The sequence below is a fragment of the Macaca thibetana genome, chromosome 9 (assembly GCF_024542745.1).
Source record: "Macaca thibetana thibetana isolate TM-01 chromosome 9, ASM2454274v1, whole genome shotgun sequence".
Classification (NCBI taxonomy): Eukaryota; Metazoa; Chordata; class Mammalia; order Primates; family Cercopithecidae; genus Macaca; species Macaca thibetana.
The window spans coordinates 10942120-10964969 of record NC_065586.1 but is presented as its reverse complement, the minus strand read 5'-3'; the positions used below and the strand labels follow the sequence as shown (position 1 = coordinate 10964969).

General features: G+C 40.6%; 1 protein-coding gene and 1 pseudogene across 16 annotated transcripts in view; both read right to left on the bottom strand.

Annotated features, from left to right (window-relative positions):
- The window catches only part of CELF2 (CUGBP Elav-like family member 2), an 866203-nt gene that overhangs the window by 280904 nt on the left and 562449 nt on the right, over positions 1-22850 (bottom strand). The gene's annotated exons all lie outside the window — the stretch shown is intronic.
- Positions 1-22850, bottom strand: part of LOC126962001 (uncharacterized) — a 53032-nt pseudogene that overhangs the window by 17310 nt on the left and 12872 nt on the right. Inside the window, exon 1 of the transcript XR_007728558.1 lies at positions 1-22850. This exon is cut by the window's left edge and continues 17310 nt beyond it; it is cut by the window's right edge and continues 12872 nt beyond it. The product of XR_007728558.1 is annotated as an uncharacterized LOC126962001 (transcript).

Sequence of the window (22850 nt, the reverse complement as noted above, 5' to 3'; positions counted from 1 at the left end):
CAATCAGTTTTCAAAATCTACAACAGCTCAAAACTTTCTCTAAAAGAATACACTAGAAGCTGGGTGCAGTGGCTCAAATCTGTAATCTCAGCACTTTGGGAGGCCGAGTCAGGTAGATCATCTGAGGTCAGGAGTTCAAGACCAGCCTGACCAACATGAAGAAATCCCATTTCCATTAAAAACATAAAAAGTAGCTGGGCTTGGTGGCGGGTGCCTGCAATCCCAGCTACTCAGGAGGCTGAGGCAGGAGAATCGCTTGAACCCAGGAGGCAGATGTTGCAGTGAGCCAAGATCGCACACTGCACTCCAGTCTTGGTGACAGAGTGAGACTCCAAAAAAAAAAAAAAAAAAAAAAAAAAAACTAGAAAACACTAGAAAATAAATGTTTTTTTTTTTCCCTTAGCAATCTTAAGTCTTAACTCTCCTGTCCTGACTTTCATTTGACCTTCATGTTTCACATCAGTCAGTGCCAATCCACAGACTATAGGTCCACCAGAGTGTCCTGGAGCAGGCCACCATGAAATGAGATAAAGACAAGGTCGATTCTTCATAAATTGACATCTAGTTAAAAGACAGTCCTATTAACACACACACACACACACACACACACACACAGTTGTCTTCTACTTCTTTAAAAAAATTATGATGAAAGCTGATGATAGATTTTTAAAAATGTCCTTGCCAAAATAAAATCTTAGCACCTTATATACGTTCTCCACGTCTAGGAACCATTGCCCTAAATATCAACCGCCTCTTCCTCATGAGACCACAGTAACTATGGGATGATACAATAAGGGAAAGATGAAAGATCAAAGCTTTGGTGAAGCAAAGATAATGGAAAAAAAGATACGGCTATGTATCCTGTAACTACCACTATACAAATAGGCATCAGCTTTGTAGTAATAATAGAGCATTTATTCTGCACTTTGTATATGCCAGGCTTTTTACTGTTTTATGAACACCATCTCCCTTGCCACAGCTTGAGGCTATAAATTGAATTATTTGTTGCTTACTAAAGATACTGGAAATTATACATCAAAATTCATTTTGGCTATATTTAGATAGTATCAAAATGGGGTATTTTCCAAAATAAGCAAATAATAGTTTTATTAATGGTAATAATATCCTTAATAAAAACTATAAACAGAACTGACAAAGGTACATTCAAGAAATATCAGAGTATGCCTACGAATGCCCAAATAAATTCAATCTTTTAAAATGTGTTTCTTGGAACAATAACAAATTTGTTGATGCAAAAAATTCTTTTAGCCTAAAAATGGAAGAGTTAAAGAGAAAAAGATATTTCCTCCTAACCCATTCCCAACACATACTTGAAATTGATTATGACTGTGTTTGAATGCATTCTGATTCCTTAGATATGTCTCTCAGGTGAAAGGACCAATGGCAAGAGGAAGCAGAGGATTCATGCACTAGAAAACACTGCGAGAGACCAAAGTATTCTGTCTACTTCACTGAAGATATGGTCTATTGAGGGAAAACTAATTAACAGTTGATTCAAGGAACAAAAGAATGCTGCTATGTGACATTTTGTTGGGAAAGTGACTGTAATAATAATAAAACAAATGTCCAGAGAATGTGTCACATAATTACAGTGTTTATGGTTGATAATTTAAAGGCATAGAAGAATTGGATTCTTCTGAAGGTCTCCTTTACCCTGTGAGAATACAACTTACTTTGCTATAACCTTGGTTTTCTAGAAAATAAATTTTAAAGTAATGAACCAATACTACAAGATTAAAGAATAAAACATTTAAAAAAAAACCCCTCAGGCTCTAATCAAGAGGGAAGTTAAACAGAATAACATGACATTTCACTCTAAGGACAAGAAGCTCTGAAAAGTTAGTATGGACCAGTTGTGTGATATTGTGGGAAAAACACCACATTTTGTACTGAGAAGCCCTCTACTACATGATTTACTGGTTCCAGCGCCTGAATCCGCTTCCTTCCTCTTCCCAGGATATGGTATCATCCTGTACATTCCACCATAGTAATGGGGCCATCTACTTGCAGAGTTACTGCTTGGATCAAACAAGATAATGAACAAAAAAGAGCTTTCGTTGTAAAGGATAAAATCATACAAGGTTACTGTCAGAGAAATGTGTTAAGGATCCACAGAAGTGCCAACTGAACACAAAACCATTGAAGGATGTAAAGAAAAGTAGAGTTTACCTAACTGCAGTTAGCTTTTCATTTTTCAATATGGAACTGCTTGGTTCTGAACAGGACAAAAGTTCATCTTGCAACCCACAGGACATCACCCAAGGACCGTGCAACAATCATCATTTAAGGAAACAAGCATCAGCATCTGAGCCCAAACAACCTACAGGTCAGTAACAGGATAAAGCAGCTTCAATCTCAGGTGTCTGCATCAAGCAACATTGAATCAGAGTAACTAAAAAGTGGGTTATCTGAACTAACTTTGGCAATGTCTTTGAAAAAAGGTAATGATCTCTACTGGTTGTTCTCTCAGACTTCCCCTAAATGTTCTCTACAGACACAATTTAGCAAAAGAAGGTATTAACAACACCACCCTAGAATGGTGGCTCATGCCTGTCATCTCCACAGTTTGGGAGGCTGAGATGAGCAGATCGCTTGAGCCCAGGAATTCAAGACTAGCCTAGACAACATGGCTAACACCATACCCAGCTAATTAGACATTTTAGGGTCCATGACAAGACTGTAAAATACCTAATTAGCTGGACATGGTGTTGCGTACCTGTGGCCCCAGCCACTTGGGAGGCTGAGGTGGGAGGATATGCTTGAGCCTGGTAGGTGGAGGTTGCAGTGAGCCAAGATCACGCCACTGCACTCCAGCCTGGGCCACAGAGACCCTGTCTCAGAAAAAAAAAAAGGTATTAACAACAAATACATACAAAAAAATCAAAAACTGCCAAAGTTTAGGAAGCAGTTAAGATCATTAGACTGTGTGGTTAATCCCACATAGTGGGCAATATGAAAGTATTTTACATGAAGCTCAAACATTTCATCTTCAGTGAAGCCTTCCTTGACCAGCTCCACCACCAGTCAAATCAAGTCCCATGTGCATACATTTTAAACTAGCTTGTAATTGTATCTTTGTGTGATTATGTGATTAACATCTGTCTCCCTCTCAAATTGGAGTTCCATGGAGGCAGTCACCATATCTGTTAGGAAACCTTAGTACAGTGTGGTGCCTGCCACTTAGGTGTTCAACATACTCTAAATGAATAAATCCAATGCAACACTTGACTGGGGAGGCATTGGGCTGAGTTTTATAAACATGGGCTGTTTAGGTTGTTGTTACATTTTACGTAAGCCAGACCAGCAAGAGAGACAAACTCAAAGGAATATAGGCTAAGGATACTGCCAGATTTAAAATATTTTCCATAAATACATAGGTGGATAATCAAAAGAGAACTATGTTTCAGCTGTTTTCAGTATTTAACATGTAAGGAAGCATTTCACGTGAAATGCAGTAAAAGATGTTTTCAAGATAGCATCCGTATCACTGTCTGGCTCCAATACAACTTTTCTTCCAAGAAAGAACTAAAAAGCTAACCTTTTCAAGAAAGGTTATCTTTCTAAGAAAATCTAGAAACCAAAGACTATAGAGATTGAGCTCACAATCCTTACCCCTCCCAGACCTGGCCCCTCCCACAGGGAAGAAGTGTCCCCATGCTTTCAAGAAGGCAACATTAGATCTGTCAGCTTTCATACGTCTTGATCTAGCTACTAAACATAGAACTAGTCTTGGAAAATAGGCGAGGTTCTCTCAGGGTTTGGGGTTTTATTATCGCTCTTTTCATCACAGTGGAAGCGTGATGGAGGATGATTCAGGAGGAAAGCAGGGAGGCAGGTAAACAAGAGGCCCATTGAGTGAGTGAAGGGTAGGGGAGGAGAACGCCTGTGCACAAGCATAGTCTGCAGAGCTCTGCATTTCAGGCAGGGAAGGGCAGCCTCTGGGTATTGAGAAGAGGCACAACCCCATCAGACAGGCCTTAAGATCTGTCTGGCAATGCAGGGTGGAAGGGATTGGTGACAGAGACAGGAGGCTGTATGATCATCTGGAGACAGAGTAGTGATGTTGGAATGGAAAGGCAAGGACTGATGGGAGATCATGGAAACAGGCTCTACAGAACTACGTGCTCAACCCAATATGAAAGGAGTAAGAATGTACAGAAAGCGTCTGCATGTAGCTGTGAATCCAAGAGGACTGGCTCCCCACCAGCAGCAGAACCAAATTAGAGCTGCTACAGTCCAGCAGAACCAAATTAGAACCAACACTCCAAGTTCAAGCAGGGCCAGGTTCCAGTAATACGAATGTCTTCCTCTCTCCATGACTTCTGCCTCTTAGCAGTGTCGCTCATCTCATGCACGTCTCAGAAGTATCTGAAACCCAAGCCCAAATAATGTCCAGACAACGTAGTTTAATGACTTTTAAATGTTGCATTTTCTTTTACCATTTAAAAGAGATCAGTGCAAGCAGGATGTTTTTAAGCCCATTACACTGGATTTCTCTCGGAACACTTCAGGGACAAAGAGTTCAGGGGACTAACACTGTTCTCTTCTTAGAATGCCACATTTTCTGTGGCTCATTAATTCTTCTCAGTGCCATTCAGTTCCCTGCCCTTAGCAGGAGGCCAGTTTGTCAGGAAACCCAGAGGGAGCAAGAAAGTTGGAGCTGCCCAGCTGAGCTGCACATCCTGATGAAACTATTTATTATAAACACTGCCTGCCCCCAGAGGCCCTCTGAGCACCTGACAGGCCACAGGTGGCATGTGGAACCAGCAGGTGGCACGTGGAACCAGCAGCAAGTGTTCATGGTGCCTCTGAGAATGCACCTGGGCAACGGGGGCCCCGAAGGACACTGCCAGACCTCCACAGTGGCATGTTCTGAGGATGCACGAATGACACCGTGTTCTCCTCCTCCCAACAGTGTTTTGTAAGCACAGTCACATTTAGCACTCCCCGCCCCACAATACCCAGAGTACACACACAACCCATTTAAAAATAATCATAAGAACCACTCTAAGGAGGCTGGCAAGTCATCATGAGTAACCATACTCTACGGCCCTTTGCAGTCCAAACTCTCCAAGTCTGTACTGGAAGCATGAGGTAGTACAGAAACGGGGAGACACAGAAGCGAAGTAACATTTTGAGAAAAAAATAATTAGTACCTTTTTTTTTTTTTTTAACTAAAGAAAGAGATAGGAACAAATAAGTTGGGAGAAAAAGGGAACGGGAATGAAGATCAGAGGTCCGGGTTCACACCGTTTTCACAGACGATGTCCTTGACCTCTTCCCCATCTATTTTCGACACAAAATGATTAGACACAAATAGGGCATCGAAACTAGCACAATCCTGTTGACATTAGAATATAAGAGTGAAATGACTATGGGATTCACCACACTGGACCACACTGTCATCATCTCAGTAATTAAAATATTACTAAAAGTCAGTTTGCTGAGATTCTCACTTGAGGGTTAACTTAGGAAGTTGGAAGGAGAAAGCAAGCAGAGAGGCAGTTTTTAAAAAAAAGACGGCATACTAACGAGTGCGGCTATCAAAAATATCTGGAAAGCTAAACTCATTTTTTTAAGTAAGGAAAAAGTAAAGACTTTTTTTTTTTTATTAAACAGAACAGTTTGTTCAAGGTTACATAAGAACATGCAGAAAACAAGTGATTTCCTTCCTGCCAATTTCTCATGGTAATAGGTTACACCCAATATCCCACTCAATTCTGTACATATTTTGAAGCTCCTCTGGCTTCTAATACATGAAGGCAGCATCCAGAGACAAAGACGGGACTGTAAAACACCTAATTTCTGTTTCCCCGACAATTCCAACGATGTTGTGCTCCCTGTCACTCATTTAAATTAGGTATTCTGCACTCAGAGTAGTTACATGTAATGCACTTATATGCACACACACTTTGGGAGGTTTTAACCAACTAATTCATACACCTACATTTGTAATTACAGTCAGCGAATAAGAACCAGATTGGCTGAAACGGAAAATGACAGTGCTCTGTAATGTATCAAGTTTATAAGTTTGGATTGCCCCTCAAGAAAAGAGGAAGACTGTGTTCTTAGATTCTACCTTAGGTGTTTTATGAATGTGTTTTCACAGCCTAGTGGATCTTACCCAGCGTAATGGTGTTGTCAAAATGAGGGTGGATCTAACTCTTCCCAGGTGTCAATATATTCCTTACATGGGAAGTAGAGGTGGGATAAAACAGAAAACAAGGATTGGTGGCACGGAAACATTTACTGTCACAAACAACCACCCTGGAATTGAAAGTTAAACTACAATACCCTAGGTTCAGTAACCCAACAATTGGATTATCAAGTATATGCCTGGTTCATCTCTCACTACTTTTACAACGCATATTCTGTTCACTGCCAGTTTCTAAAGCAGAGGCAAGAGCCTAAATGCAAAGGGGGAAAAAAGGTCAACTTTTCTATTGTCAAGAGTGTTAATAACCTGCAGCTATAAAACTCTCCCTCTTTCCTTTGACAGTGTCGTGGAGATTAATAACCTCCACAGTTCAGACTATACTTTCTTGACATTTTCTAGTGACTGAGAAAAGCTACATTGCAGGCAGAGTATGGCTAACTGGAATACAGCCTTGGGGAGTGTTGAGGGGACGAGGTGTGGGCCAAACAATGAACCTGAGGAGAGAACAAACTGGCAGGGAACAATTCCTACATTTGGAGACAGGGCTTCAGGGGCTTGTTTAAATTATGAAGGAGTGAATCTTTAAACTGGTATTTGGTTGATTTTTCCATAATTCTGAAAGTTGACATCTAGAAGGGAAAAAAACTTCAGGTTTGTCCCAAAGTATTTCACTTTAGAAGTGCATGTGGCAACAGTAAGGTGCTGGATGAATTAGACAAATAAACTTTTGTCTAAATATAGGCAATATAAGAACGAAAATGTCTATATCCCAGAAAAATCTAGCCTGGAATCAGTATTCGGGAAAGGCACTGAGGTCTTCAGTGGTGAAAGAACTACTGAATAAACAAGATTTCATCACTTTAAATCTTCTAAAAATAAATTTTTTGCTTCAAAAAGGAGCTGAAATTTTGCCTATTGAATCTACACAGAAAAGAGCAGCTTTAATACCTCTGAGGCTTCTTTAGGAATAAATGATGATGCTGTAACATAAGGGATTTTCACACGGTACTTCTCAAAATCTGTTCTGCAGAACAGCAGCATTCGAAGATTCCACGGTCAGAGACTCTGGAAATCTCTCTCTTCCATATCCCCAATGCGCAACCGCCATATTGAAGATTCTGACAGTCCTGAATCAATGATACCTGTTTATGTGGCTGAAACCCGGCCTCACTAAGCTTGCGTTCTTTTTGCCAGAGAGTACTTTTCATCCACAGAACGCCCTCTTAGTGTCCTCCAGGGACTCTACTTTGAAAAACACTCATCTCAAAACTGAACTCATGGCTTGGCTGTGAGTAAAACACTAAAATTATACTCAGAAATTTAGTGGAAAAGATATTTACAGGTCTTTAATCTCTTTTTATAGGACTGTATTCCCTGCTAAGTAGCAAGAACTCAGTGGAAATGGAAACTCAAGAGATTGTTTTTATCTGTTTTCATGAAGGAAAACATCATTTTCCTCTAAAATGCTTAAATAGGAAGAGTTTAAAGGATGTGCAAAACAACCTCCCACCCCTCCAAAATTCTTTTCCGGTGAAGAAATACCCCAGAGCTCAGACCTAGGAAAATGTGAGGGAAATAAACAACGGGTCTGACAATATAATAATTCCAAACAATCCTTCCTCTACAAGCCCAATTTGTTTTCTATCACGTCTCTGGAAATTTTCTTCTCCCCAGTGATTCAATCAAACGTTAGCTTAGTGGAGGCAGTTTCGATCAAATTTAAAATTTTAGAAAATAAAGCAACAAGCCAAGGGCTTAAGCTTTGTGTTAACGGGGTGTTGAGAAAGAGTGAAATGAGATTAAAGACATGGGATTTACACAAACTCTTTGGGAGGGATGAGAGTCCTCATTCCCGTATGAGTCCTGAGGGTTCTGCAGGCTCTTATTAAGCGTCTGTCTGAAATGAGTTAGGAAAAGAAAGGGTAAATGAGGAGAACCTTGGAGTCTATGAAAAAGCTCCTACTTCAGGGACCACAGAAGCCATGAAAATTAGCACTGAGCCCACATGCCCAGGACATAAAAGAAATCAGGACAGTCTTAATGAGAATCAGGCAGTGTGCCTAATGAGAACCTTGATATACTTTATCATTCCTTTGTATTTCATTTCGGTGTCATCAGAGGCAGTGAAAACACAAGTATTTATTGAGTGCATACTCTGTGCCCAACTCTGGGCCAAGTCCTCTAGGGAGATCCAAATGGCACCCAGCAGCGGTTGGCAATCTGTGATTTTCTGACCGGCACATGGACACAGGCATCATAATCACCTGGGAACTCGTTAGAAATGCAAATTCTCAGCCCCACCTTGGACCCACTGAATCAGAACATCTGGGGATGGGCCCAGCGTTCGGGGTTGTTAGACAAGCTGTGCCGTGATTTTGAGAACCACTGGCATGCAGCCTCATTGGAGAGGCAGGAAAACATTCAACAGCAGCAAATAAAAAGGAGCTGGAAGGTGTAGACAGCTCAATGTCAGCTGATCTCCCTGGATGTTCAAACTCTTCATGAGCCAGTTGTTGCCTTTAAAAACAAACCCTGAGCATTTTAAATTTTGTTTCCTTTCTTTCACCTCTACCCCTAGAGGCTTCAGTGAAAAAAGCAGAGAACATAAGTGAACTCCCATTATTGTAACAATGAAATGAGCACACATTCTAACCGGTACTGTGAGTGTCCTGGCCAGATTAAGTGCCACAGAAAGATCTATTTTTGTTCTTTAAATAGGCTATAAACAGATATGGCACCTTAAGGGGGTCTCTGTGTTATATTTGTTATATTGAGTTCAGCAGTAGGCTCCGTTCTCTTTTTCAACAAATGGAATGATCTATAGCTCTGGGGAAGGAAGCAGAGGTCACATAATTTGCATTTTATTGCTCTACTTATAGCCCTTTTACTACTCTTTACCTGAGAGTCATTCCAGCCTCCCTTTGCCAAAGAATATTTCATCACGCATAGTGTTCAAATGTTTTAATAGTAATAATAAGTGCAGTTAACATTTATTGAGCATTTCATTAGGTAGCAGGTACTTTATAGGAATCATCTCACTGAATTCTCACACAAACTTAGAGGGTAGCTACACTTTTTCATCCCATTTTACAGGTGAGGACATTGAAGATTGGAAGGTAAAGTCTCACAGTGACATGTTATGTTAAGGTATAAAGTTAATGGCTGAGTACAGTGGCTCACTCCTGTAATCCTAGTGCTTTAGGAGCTTGAAGCGGGAGGGCTGCTTGAGGCCAGGAGTTCGAGACCAGCATGAGCAACCTAATGAGACCCCTGTCTCCACAGAAAAACATAAAAAACTAATCCAGGTCTTAGCCTGAGCTCAGGAGCTTGAGGCTGCAGTGAGCCATTATCATGCCAATGCACTCCAGCCTGGGCAACAGAGTGAGATCCTACCACCAAAATAAAAATAAAGTTAAGACTCAGCCTTAGGTAATCCTGACTGCAGAACCCAAGTTCTTAGTCACTGCATCATATCCTCCTGAATTATTTAGGGTACTGGAAGGCACTGGAACATTATCTTCACCAAAGTTAATATCAGCCTTCCTTATTTTTGGCTCTTCTATTAAACGGAATAAACAGGAGAGTAGAGGCCTGGAAGGCACTTGAACAATCTGGAATTTCAGGTAACAACGTGCTGCACAGTGAGAATAAATTAAACTATGAAGGTGCAATTCTAATACATGGACATATTTTGTCAATATCCCTTTTGGTATTGTGGTATCATGGTTTAGGTAAGATTCTCAACACCAGAGTCTCATCCTTGAATATTATAAAACTACAAGAGCTGTATGTGTATATAAGTGAGATCCTCATTAGAACCACAATAATAAGATATTATAACATTACAGTATTATATCCTAGGGTATTGTAATAAAAGACTATTATCGTGTACTTGGCTAATAGGGTCCATACTGTTATAATGTATTAAAACCAGATTGAGTAATAAAAATGACAATATTACCATCATAATCTCGGGTACGTGGTGGGGGGAAACATTTTTCAAATGAGGTCTCAAAGCACCTGCCCAGAATTATTGCAAATTTATATAAGAAGAAACTGTGCTACAGAGATTCACACAAATTGGTACATATAGAAGTCTTTTGCAAGATGTAAAAAAAAAATTTAAAGCTCACCCAAAATAGGTTGACAGCAAAAAGACTGAGTGATGCCAAAAGGAAGAATAAAATAACCTGTTCATTTAACAGTAATTTATTGACTTCCTGTTTTGTGCTAAGAACAGCTCCAGGCTATGCAGATGTAACAGTAGGCTCAAGAGACCAAGCCCCTGCTGTTTCGGGGCTCCCATCCCAGTAGACAATATGGAAAAGCAACACATAAACAAGTAAGTATGGAACATTTTGTTAAACAGTAAAAAATGCCATGAAGGGGATAAAGTAAGGTAAGAGGACAGAAAGTGATGGGACACTTTATTTGAGATGGTGGTCAGGGACCACCTTCGGAAGAGCTGACCTACGCAGAATCTTGAAGTGAGGATGCAAGGCCGTACCAACAACTGAGGGAAGAGGGTTCACAGCAGAGGGAAGAGCGAGCACGGACGACCTCAAGAGGACGTGCTGGCAACAACACAGGACAGTGAAGAAGCCCATGTGGGTGGAGCAGAGCAAGCAGAAGATGCTGGAACTGCAAGCGGCAGGCGGTCAGAGGCTGTGGGATATTTTAAGGATGCTGGCTTGCTTTCTAGGTATGCGAGGAAGCCATTGGGGGATCTGAGCACAACTGCAAGTCCGGGTGAGAGACGATGGCTGGGTGACCAGCCCAGATGGGAAACGTGTGTGCTCAGTCTGGGGCGTGAGAAAGCAGTGGCCAGAGCAGGAGCGACTGCGGGTGGAATGGGGAACCCACAAGGTTGTGGATGTCCTGGATGTGGAGAATGTGGAAGAAGCAAAGCCTCTGGGGATCTGCCTGGAGCAGCTGGCTACCATTTAGTGAGATGGAGAAAGGAAGGAGGCGGGATGAGGAACTTGATTCGGGACATGGAAGTCTGCAATGCAACCATGTAGGCATCCAAGTAGAGAGTCCACCCAGGAGCGGGATATTCAAGTCTGGTGTTCTGGGCAAGGTTGAGGCTAGAGACACACAACTGGACCGCATCAGAGATCATGGAAACCAACTGCTCCATTCCTTCTAATGGAAAAAATGAAAATAAGTAATTCCAGAACAATTATTATTTTCTCATGTGTTTTTTCTTCAACCAGCTTTCCTGAAATGCAGTGTTGCAGTGAATGGTGAGGGTGGGTCAGGAGACACGAATTCTACTAGCTCTGGCCCTGCCTAAGACCCTCCAGGCTTAGTTCTTACTTTCTGTGTCCTACCCTTCTCATTACAAAGCAAATGTAACTGACCGTGATCCTGGGACAGGCAGTAATAAGTGTTGCTGAGGATGCAGTGAGGTTGGAACCTTATACACTGCTGGTGGGAAGGTAAAATGCTGCAGCCACTTTAGACAAACAGTTTGACAGTTCCTCAAAAATCATCGCATGACCAAGCAACTTCACTCCTAGGCATATATACAAGAGGATTAAAAATAAGTTTTCACACAAAAACTTGTACTTGAATGTTCATAGCAGCATTATTTCTAACCATCAAACCATCTTAAATGTCCATCAACTGAGGAATAAATTGTGGCACTTATACATAATGAAATATTCAGCCATAAAAATGAGGTCCTGAGATACATTGTAACATGGATAAACCTCTGAAAACATCGTAAGTTTAACAAAAGCCAGACACAAGAGGCCACATATTATATGATTACATTTCTGTGAAAGGTACACATAACAGGCAAATCCAGTCAACACAGAAAGGAGTTCAAGAGTTGCTTGAGGCTAGGGGAAATTAGGGTGGGGGAGGTGACCCTTAAGGTATACGGGTTTCTTTTTTGGGTGATGAAATTGTCCTGAAAAAGACAGTGGTGATGGCTGCACAACTTTGGGCATATGATAAAAACCACTGAACTGAACATTTTAGAAGGGTAGCTGGCTTTCATGGTATGTGACAGACAGCCACAGCCAGGCACAGCTTCTCAGATAAAAAGAAAAGATACACCAGGTTAAAATCTTACGTTGTCAGAATAAACATCAATGAGAGTCTATGCTGTTAGAAGAAACATCAATGTGAGTCTTCAAAGGCAAGAGAGACTGTTCAATCATCTGTATGCAGGGATAACCAAGATGTCCACCAATTGTATTCTCACTTCCACCTTTACTCTGACCTCTGCTTCCAAAGAACTCTAACCTTTGACTGCCCGGTTTAAAGTTACTCAACATAAAACAGTGCTGCCAGGCTTTAAAAAGCTCCGGATTAAATATACTGTCTACTGTCAAATAACAACAAATTTGAAAGGGAAGGAGATAAATGTAAGTTTCCTTCTATCACAAGAGAAAACCAACCTCTCGGTAATCTCCTGACAAACCAATACAGTGCTAAGCCCCCAGCTTTCCTTTTCATGTTATTACTGAAATTTTCATCATGCAAAAATAGTTCAACACAAATGTTCTAGTCTATCCATCTAAGTCTACCCATAGCTATGTACCCATAATTATGCCCCCAAATGGGTAGATCATATCATTTTAGTACAATTCACATACATGACAATGGAACTAATCACAGTTATCTAGAAAGAAGTATGCACCAAATATATGAAAATCCCAATAATCCTGACAATTCTTTCTTATATATAGTAACAGGGTCTGTGAGGACATCCACCTATATCAGCTTACAGATTGTAAACTCTCCAGGATATATTTAATTCCACAAGGATTAATGTTACGTCCCGATGGAAGGGTTAGAGATCCCACTGGGTTCACAGCATGACAATGGACCCATCTCTTTATATAACTGTCACAGGAAAATGGTCTGAAAACACAATGAGAAAAGTTCATGTAACCTGACTCATCAGAAATTACAAATGAATTGAGAACTAAGAAATAGAAATCATACTGCTAATATGAAGTCTTATCACCCTGATACCACCTATACCTGCACTGTATTTTTTCAGCCTCATTACAAAAGACGGCTTGAGAACTTCCCCTGGTATGACTTTGAGTGAACCTGCTCAGAGTTTAAAAGAGGAATCCTGAGGCATGTGTGTTTAGACACCAACACCATTATTCATAGCTAGTGGGTTTTGATACTGTACTACCATTTCCCTAAGTCTTGTCTTAGGTAGTGCCTCCATCTCTCTCTCGGGATCTTATTCTACATCTTGATACCACCACTGTTTGTCATGGACTGTGTCCCCCTAAAATGCGTATGTTAAAGTTCTAACCCCCAACGTGAACGTGTTAGGAGGTGGGGCCTTCGGGAAGTAGTTAGATTGAGTTGTAGTCACAAGGGCAGAGCCCCCGTGATGGGATTAGTGCTCTTGTAAGAAGAAAAAAGGACACTACAACTTTTTTCAACCATGTGAGGGTACAGCTAGTGGGCAGCCCTCTCCAAGCCAGGAAGGGAGCCCTCCCCAAGAACCAAATGTGCCAGCACCTTGATCTTGGACTTCCTAGTCTCCAAAACCTTGAGAAATATACATCAGTTGCTTAAGTCATCCAGTCTATGGCATTTTGCTGTAGCAGCCCAACCAAAGTATGATATTCGTGGCAGGAGGCCATAGAACAGCAGCTGGCCAGAGAACAACCTATCACAGAGATGGCGCTTAACAGAGACTTAATGCAGCCCTGAGTAATGGAAAACCCTGAAAGGAAGGTGAAATCAGGTGGAAGAGGAGAACTTACAAAATCAAAGGGAAATAAAAAATGATCATTTCCATGAATGGGGATATAACTTGGAGGATGCAGAGTTTTCCCTGCACCTAGGATGGTCACGGGCGCATAGGCAGGCATTTAAAAGGATTTGCTGAAGCAAGGAACAACAAAAACCATTACATAGGGAAAACGGAGCGACCAACCAGACCAGAACAACAAGGAACTGCTAGGAAGTGAGTCGCTACATAGAAAATACAACATTAAACAGGTTTCTCCTGGTGGCTCAGAGTTCTAGACTCCATAATTAAAAGTCCATACAAATTATACCTTTAAAGTTTCCATAAACTATTGTTACTTTTATTATACGATGCAGTTTAACAGCTGTGGAGATGTTATTACAGCAGATTAAGAACTTATTAAGCATTAAACATAAGACAGCGTGTTTACAAAACAGAGACCTTATTTTGTTTCTTCTCCAAAACACTGTCTATATCTTATTAATGCTTGCTTTGAATTATCTCCGTATGGTTGGAGGCAATTTAGAGAACACGGTGAAGACGGCAGTCAGACACACAAATGAAACGCCACCCTTTCCTTCTGCTTTGGACTGCCCTGAGAATTCTTGAACTTCCTCCTGTCCTACCTTCCCTTACCATCAATCATGTAGTCGATTAGTGGCATGAAATTTTAAAGTTTTTCAAAATTTACTATTTTCCTACCAGACACTGAACTCCCTGAAAATAGGAAGTCTCAATTAAAAAATCAATTTATCACAGTCCACATAAAGATAATCAATATATTTTGCTCCTTCAGTCCTTGGGATGGTTTCCGTAAATAATATTAGCCTGACGAAAACAAACAGCAAGATCCCATCCCCAACACATACCAATTCCAATGTTACCTGGAATTAAAATATACACCAACACGCTTCTTTAGGTTACTCTGGCCCATGGTTTCCTCCAGTGGCAATGGAATTTACAAAAATGTAAGATGTAATAGATATATAATTATCTTTTTTTCCTAAATGAAACTAGCCTTAAAAACTGGTACATAATGTTCCTGGTTCAATGACCAAAATTATGAAGCACACTTAACCTATCTTCCATTGAGTGGCTTTAAATGGAACTTTAAACTGTGACTCAAGAACCTGTCTTCAATAACAGGCATTAGAAGCTTGTCAAGTTTACCAAAGGAATAAAATGTGTACGTGGGCAAATACGGAACAAGCAGTGTCTTGTGAAGTAAATAACTCTGAACCCATTTTAAGGTACTTTGAGTACACACTGTGACCGTGACTACATAGCTCACCACCCTAATAGTATGAATTCACAAAACCAGCTTAAGAAGTAGGCTGAAGGAATAATCCAAAAAGTACTGTTATTTAATAGCTTTGATGGGCTACATTCGGGATGAGTTTACATCCCAAATTCTAGCATGGGAGGTGTCCCTTGAGAACTGGCTCAGTTCACCTCAGCACCAGCAAAGTGCATTCTCCACTTTTCTTCCGATCTCATGTGATGTGTTTGACCCACTCTGGAGAGCATGAAGGGTTGTGGACAGAATGCTCCCTGCATCATGGTTTCTGCTCTCAGTGTCCTCCAGGCTAACGGGAGAGCTGACACGGGACTCGGCTGACGTCGCCGTTACATGGTCAATGCCACAAGAGTGGTGTGGATCCAGCGCGCGTGCACACATGTCCGGGATACTGTGGAAGCTCAGATGTACTTGGCTTAGGGTGGGTGGACGGTTGGGGGGATGAAACAAGAAGACTGCTGGCTTTCTACAGGAGGCCCTGCCCCTGTAGAATCTGTAGAACTTTCCATTTTTAACTCCAAAAGCATGTTTAGTAACTTTTCATTGATGCCAGAAGGGTTTTAATAAAAATGAATCCAATCGGTATAACTTAAAATAATTATCATAGTTTTAAGCCCATCTGTGGGGTTCCACATATTTAAATGGTTTTATGTGAGATATTTATACTAATGTTACAGCACCACTTAAAATAATCCTTGAGTTTTATCCTACCTTCTTTTGTAACATATGTATGATTTATAAATATATATGTGTAATGTGCATGAAACCAGTGCTGAAATGGATATTCAAATTTTCCTTTCAGAATTCATTTTTATAGTGGTGTACTGCATAGTAGTTGATTAATAGAAATCCTGTCAGAATTCCTACTGTCCCAGTACCATAACTTCTACTCTTTTGATGTATGTTGGTAGAAGAGTAATCACTTTCTAATAGGATTAACTTCACACCTTGCCTAAGTCAACAACCAACCTGTATCAATTAACTTAATAAGCACTACCATTTGAAATACCATTCAATTTCACACACCACATACCTCTACCAGTACAACTTGGTGATTTAATGCAGCACAAACCACTTTAGATGCACTCTTAGAAGCATTTTTTCTCTTAAGAATATAGGCCAGAAGCTAGGCAAGAGGACTGCACAAAGGGAAGCCAGGCTACAGATGGAAAAAAAGTAAGTCATTTCTCAAATGAGGCTACAACGTTCACCCCTGGAACACTGACCTCAGCTCCTCATTGCTGGTGTGGCTGGGTTCTCTGAGGCAGCCACCTCCAGGGAACAGTGGGACACACAGCATTTCCCATGCTAGCTTCAGCTCCTCTGCCTGTTATCACCAGCAGTAATGACAGGTTTATAACTTAACATGGCTACCTACTAGAGTTCCAGGCAGTAGAGAGCATTTCTACAAAGTCTTACAGAAACTATATACTAAAATCACTGTTTTTTTCCATAAACCTTGCCTTCCCCAAAACAAAGAAATCTCAAGCTTTTCACTTTGCCACTGCTCATTAATTCAACCTATAACCCAATTCTATCTTGCTCTCTACCTTTATACGTTTTAAAACTTAAATTTAAAATCGTAGAACCATGAACTAGGAGCACATCATGACACAGAAGTATCATGGAAAATCCATTTCAAAGTGGAGACTGAAGTGTCAGTAAGAAACTCAACAGCCCAAGCTAGGACACGAGGAACCTTCATCTTGTACAATACTGAGTCTAATAAATGGATGAATAAACAACTCTCACTGTCCTTTCAGTAAATTACAGAAACATTAGTGGGGTTTGTTACACTCTTAATAAATGGTTGAAATGGGGCTGTGGCCAACTTGAGCATTCAGCACGTGTCCATTACCAAGCAGATAGACTCCACTATCTGCCATGGTTGACTCAAAGCCCAGGCTACTGAGACTGAGGAAGAGCTCACCAGGAAACATCCAGATAAAAATCAAAGATCACAAGTTGAAAAACAGCTTCCCCCTACCTCCACCCCAATCAGCTGAGATACGGTGGTCGATGTGGCTTTGCTGTGTCCCCACACAAATCTCACCTTGAATTGTAATGACTCCCGCATCTCATGGGAGGGACCCGGTGGGAGGTAATTGAATCGTGGGGGTGGGTTTTCCCCACGCTGTTCTTACGACAGTAAGTCTCACAAGATCTGATGGTTTTATAAAAGAGGGCTCCCCTGCACATGCTATCTTACTTGCACCATGTAAGATGGCCCTTTGCTCCTCCTTCGTCTTCCACCATGATTGAGGTCTCCCCAGCCATGTGGAACTGTGAGTCCATTAAACCTCTTTCCCTTATAAATTACTCAGTCTTGGGTACGTCTTTCTTAGCAGTGTGAGGACGGACTAGTACAGTGGGTGAAGATAGAAACTTTCTAAAAAGGAAAGGATGAGAAGGACAAGGTGAGAGCAAAAGAGTGAGAAGGGCAAGGCGCCCACAGTCAGGAGGCTGGAAGAAAGGAGGCATGGAGGGGTAATGAAGGATAATCAGAAAAAACATCACATGTCACGCAGGCCAACAGAGGAATTTTAAGGAGACAAATTGCCAGATACATCAAAGGCATGGAATACATACTTTAATGACATTAAAAAAACAACCAACACCAGGCCATACTGATGCTTCCTCCCCCAGTCACACATGAGGAACAAGGCTGTCTATAAACCTTCAGCGGGCTCTCAGAGTAAAACTAGCAATCGAACAGTAGATCCAGGGATATCATCTTCCCATAGGGGACTGGTCTGAGGAGGCTCAAAGAGATCAAGACACCACCAGGTGGCAACCCAGAGCCAAGTATGATTCCCATTTATTTATCTAGGATCTGTAACAACATTGGCTCATAGGAATGCCCAGTATGTCAATGAAATGTCTACTTTTATGTTCAGCAAAAGATAAGATTAGAGAAGTAATCGGTCCCCATAGAAAGGTAAATATTGAGACTGAAGGAGCCTGTTGCCATCGTATAGAACATACCCTCCATTAGTAACTGTACCTTTACTGAGTAAATGGCTGAAGAAAGTAATTAACGATTAATAGAAGCTGCCCTCAATTTAAAGCCTCGAAGCAAAGTAATTAAATTCAGTAGCTGTAGCCGCTAAACAAAGTTAAATCATACAAATACAAAAGGAAACACAGATTTGAATAATAAATGCAAATTAGGAAAAAGGTTTGTCTATAAGCTGAAAAGAAATGATCCTAAAGTTATCTTTCCTAAGAAATTCTCTATTCAAGAGTCAGTTTATGGACCTGTTTTAATCTTGGCAAAGGTCTGACTTGAATCCTGGTTGATGTTTAAGTACAACCTGGCTTTCAGAGTATTTATGCATGCAGATCAGACAGCTTCCTGCAGTCTGAATTAGCTGTACAAGTACCTCTCATATCAGTGCAGATATACTTACTTGATATATACAGTGTCAACATTACTACCAGGGATGGAGATCACAAACATTGCTTTGCTTGTTGGTCATGAAATAAAATTGCCAGGCAGAATTTGTGTAGCTCCAGAGGGTATATTAATGCAGGCAAAACGGTTATCAGCAGTCTTTAGCCTGCCTCTCTAAGCTTCTAACAGAAACATTTAGGGAGAGGAAGCATTACATCTGGCTACAGCTGCACATTACATGGTCCATTGAGACTCAGAGGCTGATGGCTGAACGGAATAACAAACAGCTGGGTATAAATGTAAAAATCAGGAAACCAATTTCAAACACACATAATTCAAAAATCCTCTGAACTTCCAGCACTGTAGGAGAAAGAGCAATTAGCCTTACAGAGTGAAAAAGTATCTCAGATTAAAATTCAAAAATATACCTGGGCACCCTGGGGCCATTAAATCTGGGCTGAGCTCTCCCGTGACTCTTTCACAAAGGGCAGTGTGAGAACAAACAAAGGCAGTATCATCAGATCATTTTCTGGCTGTGGTCACGCTTCGGCTGAGTCATCTGAAGCATCTGAGCTGCCTCTCCCAGCTTTCTAGAATGGGGAAAAGTTATTAACAGCACTGAATGGGAAGGTTTCCCCAAATGCCTCATCTCAGGGTCCTCCACATTAAACCCAGGCACCAGGGAAGGGTGTAGACAGGCATCTCCCAGTAGGCCGCTACTGCATTAAAAGCACCAAATAAACTTGTATTAAATTTTAAATACCTTTTCTATGTAAAAGGATTTAGGTAAGAAGATGGCTTGGAGAAAGAGAGGTTAGACTTTTTTTTCCCTTAAGGTTTTAAAGTCTTAACCATTTCGGTGGAAAAGTTTGGGTTAATCCTATGCAGAGACTTTTAAACATTGCCACACATTTGTATTTAAGAAAGGCAGTGATAAGGACCAGACAAGAGAAACGGGACCCCATAATTTATTATCCAAACTTGGACACTTTTAATTCAAAGGAGGATACTATTAATGATGATGCTAGCACAACAGATGGAAGCTGGGAGTATCCCAGCAAACCAGGTCAGCACCCTCTTGAGTACCAAGGGCACAAAACAGAGCCTCAGGTTGGATCTAGAATGTCAATTAAGTGGCTGCAATCCCATCCTCTTAATTTCACTGATCCTCATCTACTTTTTCTCAAGATTCCCAATCCAGGGTAAACTACAGAGCTCTGCTACAGAAGTTTAGGGAGCAAAAGGATAGGCTCGATAAAAATCTAGATGCCACTGCTTACACAATTAATTCCATGGATCATACCAGATTCAGTCTGACCTAATGGAGCAATGCCCCACCACCACTGCAGCTTTTTTGAATGGGAAAGAATTGCCACATTGCCAGTTTTGATTAATGCTGATTTTCCTCCATCACAAGCTAACTGGATGCTACAGTCCAAATGGCCAAGATCACAGAAGCCCTAATAGTACTAAAGTATATGCACATTTCCACCAATCAACGGTTTCTTCCAGTGTTCTTAGTAATAAAGAACACTTGAAATATTTTTAATGCATCTAGGAGGGATCTAGACGCAGCAAAAAAATAAAAAATAAAGATGAGGCCCTATTATAATATTTACCTCACCTGATCTACAGAATAAGGAATGAAGGTCTTAGGATGTTACACTAATTTCTTGTATCTCAACAAGAAATTCCTTTATTAATCCAACATAGCCCCAAAACAACACAAAACTACAGCTCTTTCTTCATTTTAAACTTGTGTTTCCTTCAAGAAAATACAGGCAAAGTTAACAGGACAAAAGCCCAGAGTCATCAAATATTTAAGCTTGTAATCTAAGAACTATTGTTATATTTCATAAAATTTTTGTGACACCTAGAACTTACGCCGGCAGCCACCTAGCACATTATATGAGACTTAGAGACTAAATATTTGTGTTAACAATGCAAAACTGCAACTCTTGTTCACTGGCAGACATTTCAGACTTAGAAAAAGGGAACAGATAGATGGTACAGAAATGTTGAGGTTGTTTCCAAGTGACAACAAAACAACTCATCAGTTCAGTCCAACAATAATGGGTCGCTTGTGACTCATACGTCCTCAGTTCCTCAGCTGTACAACTTAATTTCAAGTTATTAACTACTCGATCTGCTGTACAGACTGTACAAATGCAATGTATTTTCTGACTTACATTGTATTAACACCACCACAGTGGAATCAATATGCTACTGTAGGGGCTCACAAGAAACCCTGAGAATTAGATAACTTTAAAAGCTAAATTTACTTTGGTTCTAGGCTAATTACCTTTCTTAAAATAAGTTTTGCTGATTGGCGAAGAATCTATGCTATCAAAAGCCCAGGCAGTTAGTCAGATGCATCAACAAATAACCCATCAACTAAGTACTGAGGCTGGGCGTGGTGACTCACGCCTGTAATCCCAGCACTTTGGGAGGCTGAAGGGGGCAGATCACCTGAGGTCAGGAGGTCGAGATCAGCCTGACCAACATGGAGAAACTCCAACTCTACTAAGAACACAAAAGTAGCCAGGTGTGGTGGTACATGCCTGTAATCCCAGCTACTTGGGAGGCTGAGGCAGGAGAATCGCTTGAACCTGGGAAGTGGAGGTTGCCCACTGCACTCCAGCCTGGGCAACAAGAGCAAAACTCTTAAAAAAAAAATGCCCTGAACATTGAGACAGCATTTGTGATTCACAGAAAGAATTAATGAAATGTACAAATTGAGTTGCCCTCACACCTCACCATTAGACAGTGATATTATTTGATGAGGAATGTCTATGCCTCTGAATTTTCAATGTAGAGGTTTTGCTTCAAAAGCTGTAACAATCATTGACATAAACAATGAAAAAACCCTTGTCCATGCACTGTATTACTCAGGAAGCTTTTCACTTGGACCCCAAAGCTATTTTAACTCCAAGAATGTTAACGATACCTAATTGGTAACCTTCATATTACAGTACAAAATAATCTGTCCAAAACTCAACATATATTTGAGTTTATCATTTATGTTAGAAAAGGTAACACAAAACATACATATTGGGGAATATCTAATTCACTGTATATACATTAACTGTTCACAATTTAATTATGACCCAATAAACATTTCTTTGGTGACATACTGTCCTGTCAGACACAGACACTAGAGAATCAGGAATGGTCTACAGGTTTTCACAGCAACCTTCATCAATTATTTATTCTGCTTCTATTTTGGATAAAGCCATCACAATAATTTTTCTTTAAATTTTCCAAGAGTTTGGACTCTACTGGGGCCTGGAAAGTGAGCTATAACATTGTGAGATACCACGTAGATTATACATTTCATGCCTTAAAAACAAAACAACGATGCCATCATAAATTCTTTCTCTCATTAGTTTTCCACCCAAAACCAAGGAACATCTATTTCATTAAACAGTTCCCTAGATTTTATATGCGACTCAACAATGAACAAAATACTAAGCTATTACATGTCAAATTCTTTTTTATTTATTTTTTTAGGGACAGGCTGGCCTCAAACTCCTGGCCTCAAGCAATCCCCCCACCTCAGCCTCCTGAGTAGCTGGGATTAAAGGCACTGAGCCATCCCATCCAGCTAGATCCTCTTTAAAAATTTCAAGGGTTTTAAGCTCTTGCTGAAATTAGAAATTGGGTCTCACCTTGTGTCTACAGAGTAAAACTGACCAGGATGGTTTTCTGGTACCACAGCCAGGTTCTAAGGACAAAGAAAGAGCCCATGATGTAGTGGGTGCCCCCAGAAGCATTTTTTTTTTTTTTTGGATGAGCCCTATGTGGAGTTGGGGGATGTAAAGATGATACACATAATGTCCCAGGGATGCAATCATACTTGCCCCAAGAAGGCATGCACCTTGTTCAACCAACTTTCTCAACTTTGCCTATCATAATGCTTCGATCTAAATCTAATTGTGTTTGTTTCACAGGGTAGAAATAGAGGACTTGTGTGAGGAGGTGCCACTGTGATTGAGTCAACAATGGAGCAAATGAAGCGCTAAAAGAGTAATAGCATTTTCCTCAAATTATATGATCATCATTGGAAACCCAGCATTTTGACAAAGTGTTCAAACATCCGAGAATGGAGTTAGTATCATGTAGTTGAGAGCCACAGTATTGAGCCTTATAGTCTGATTTCTGAAAGCCTTATAATGAGGGTGGAGTGGATATACATTCCATTCTTTGGCTGTATTTTTGTTCCACAAAGCCTGCAATTTTCAGTCAC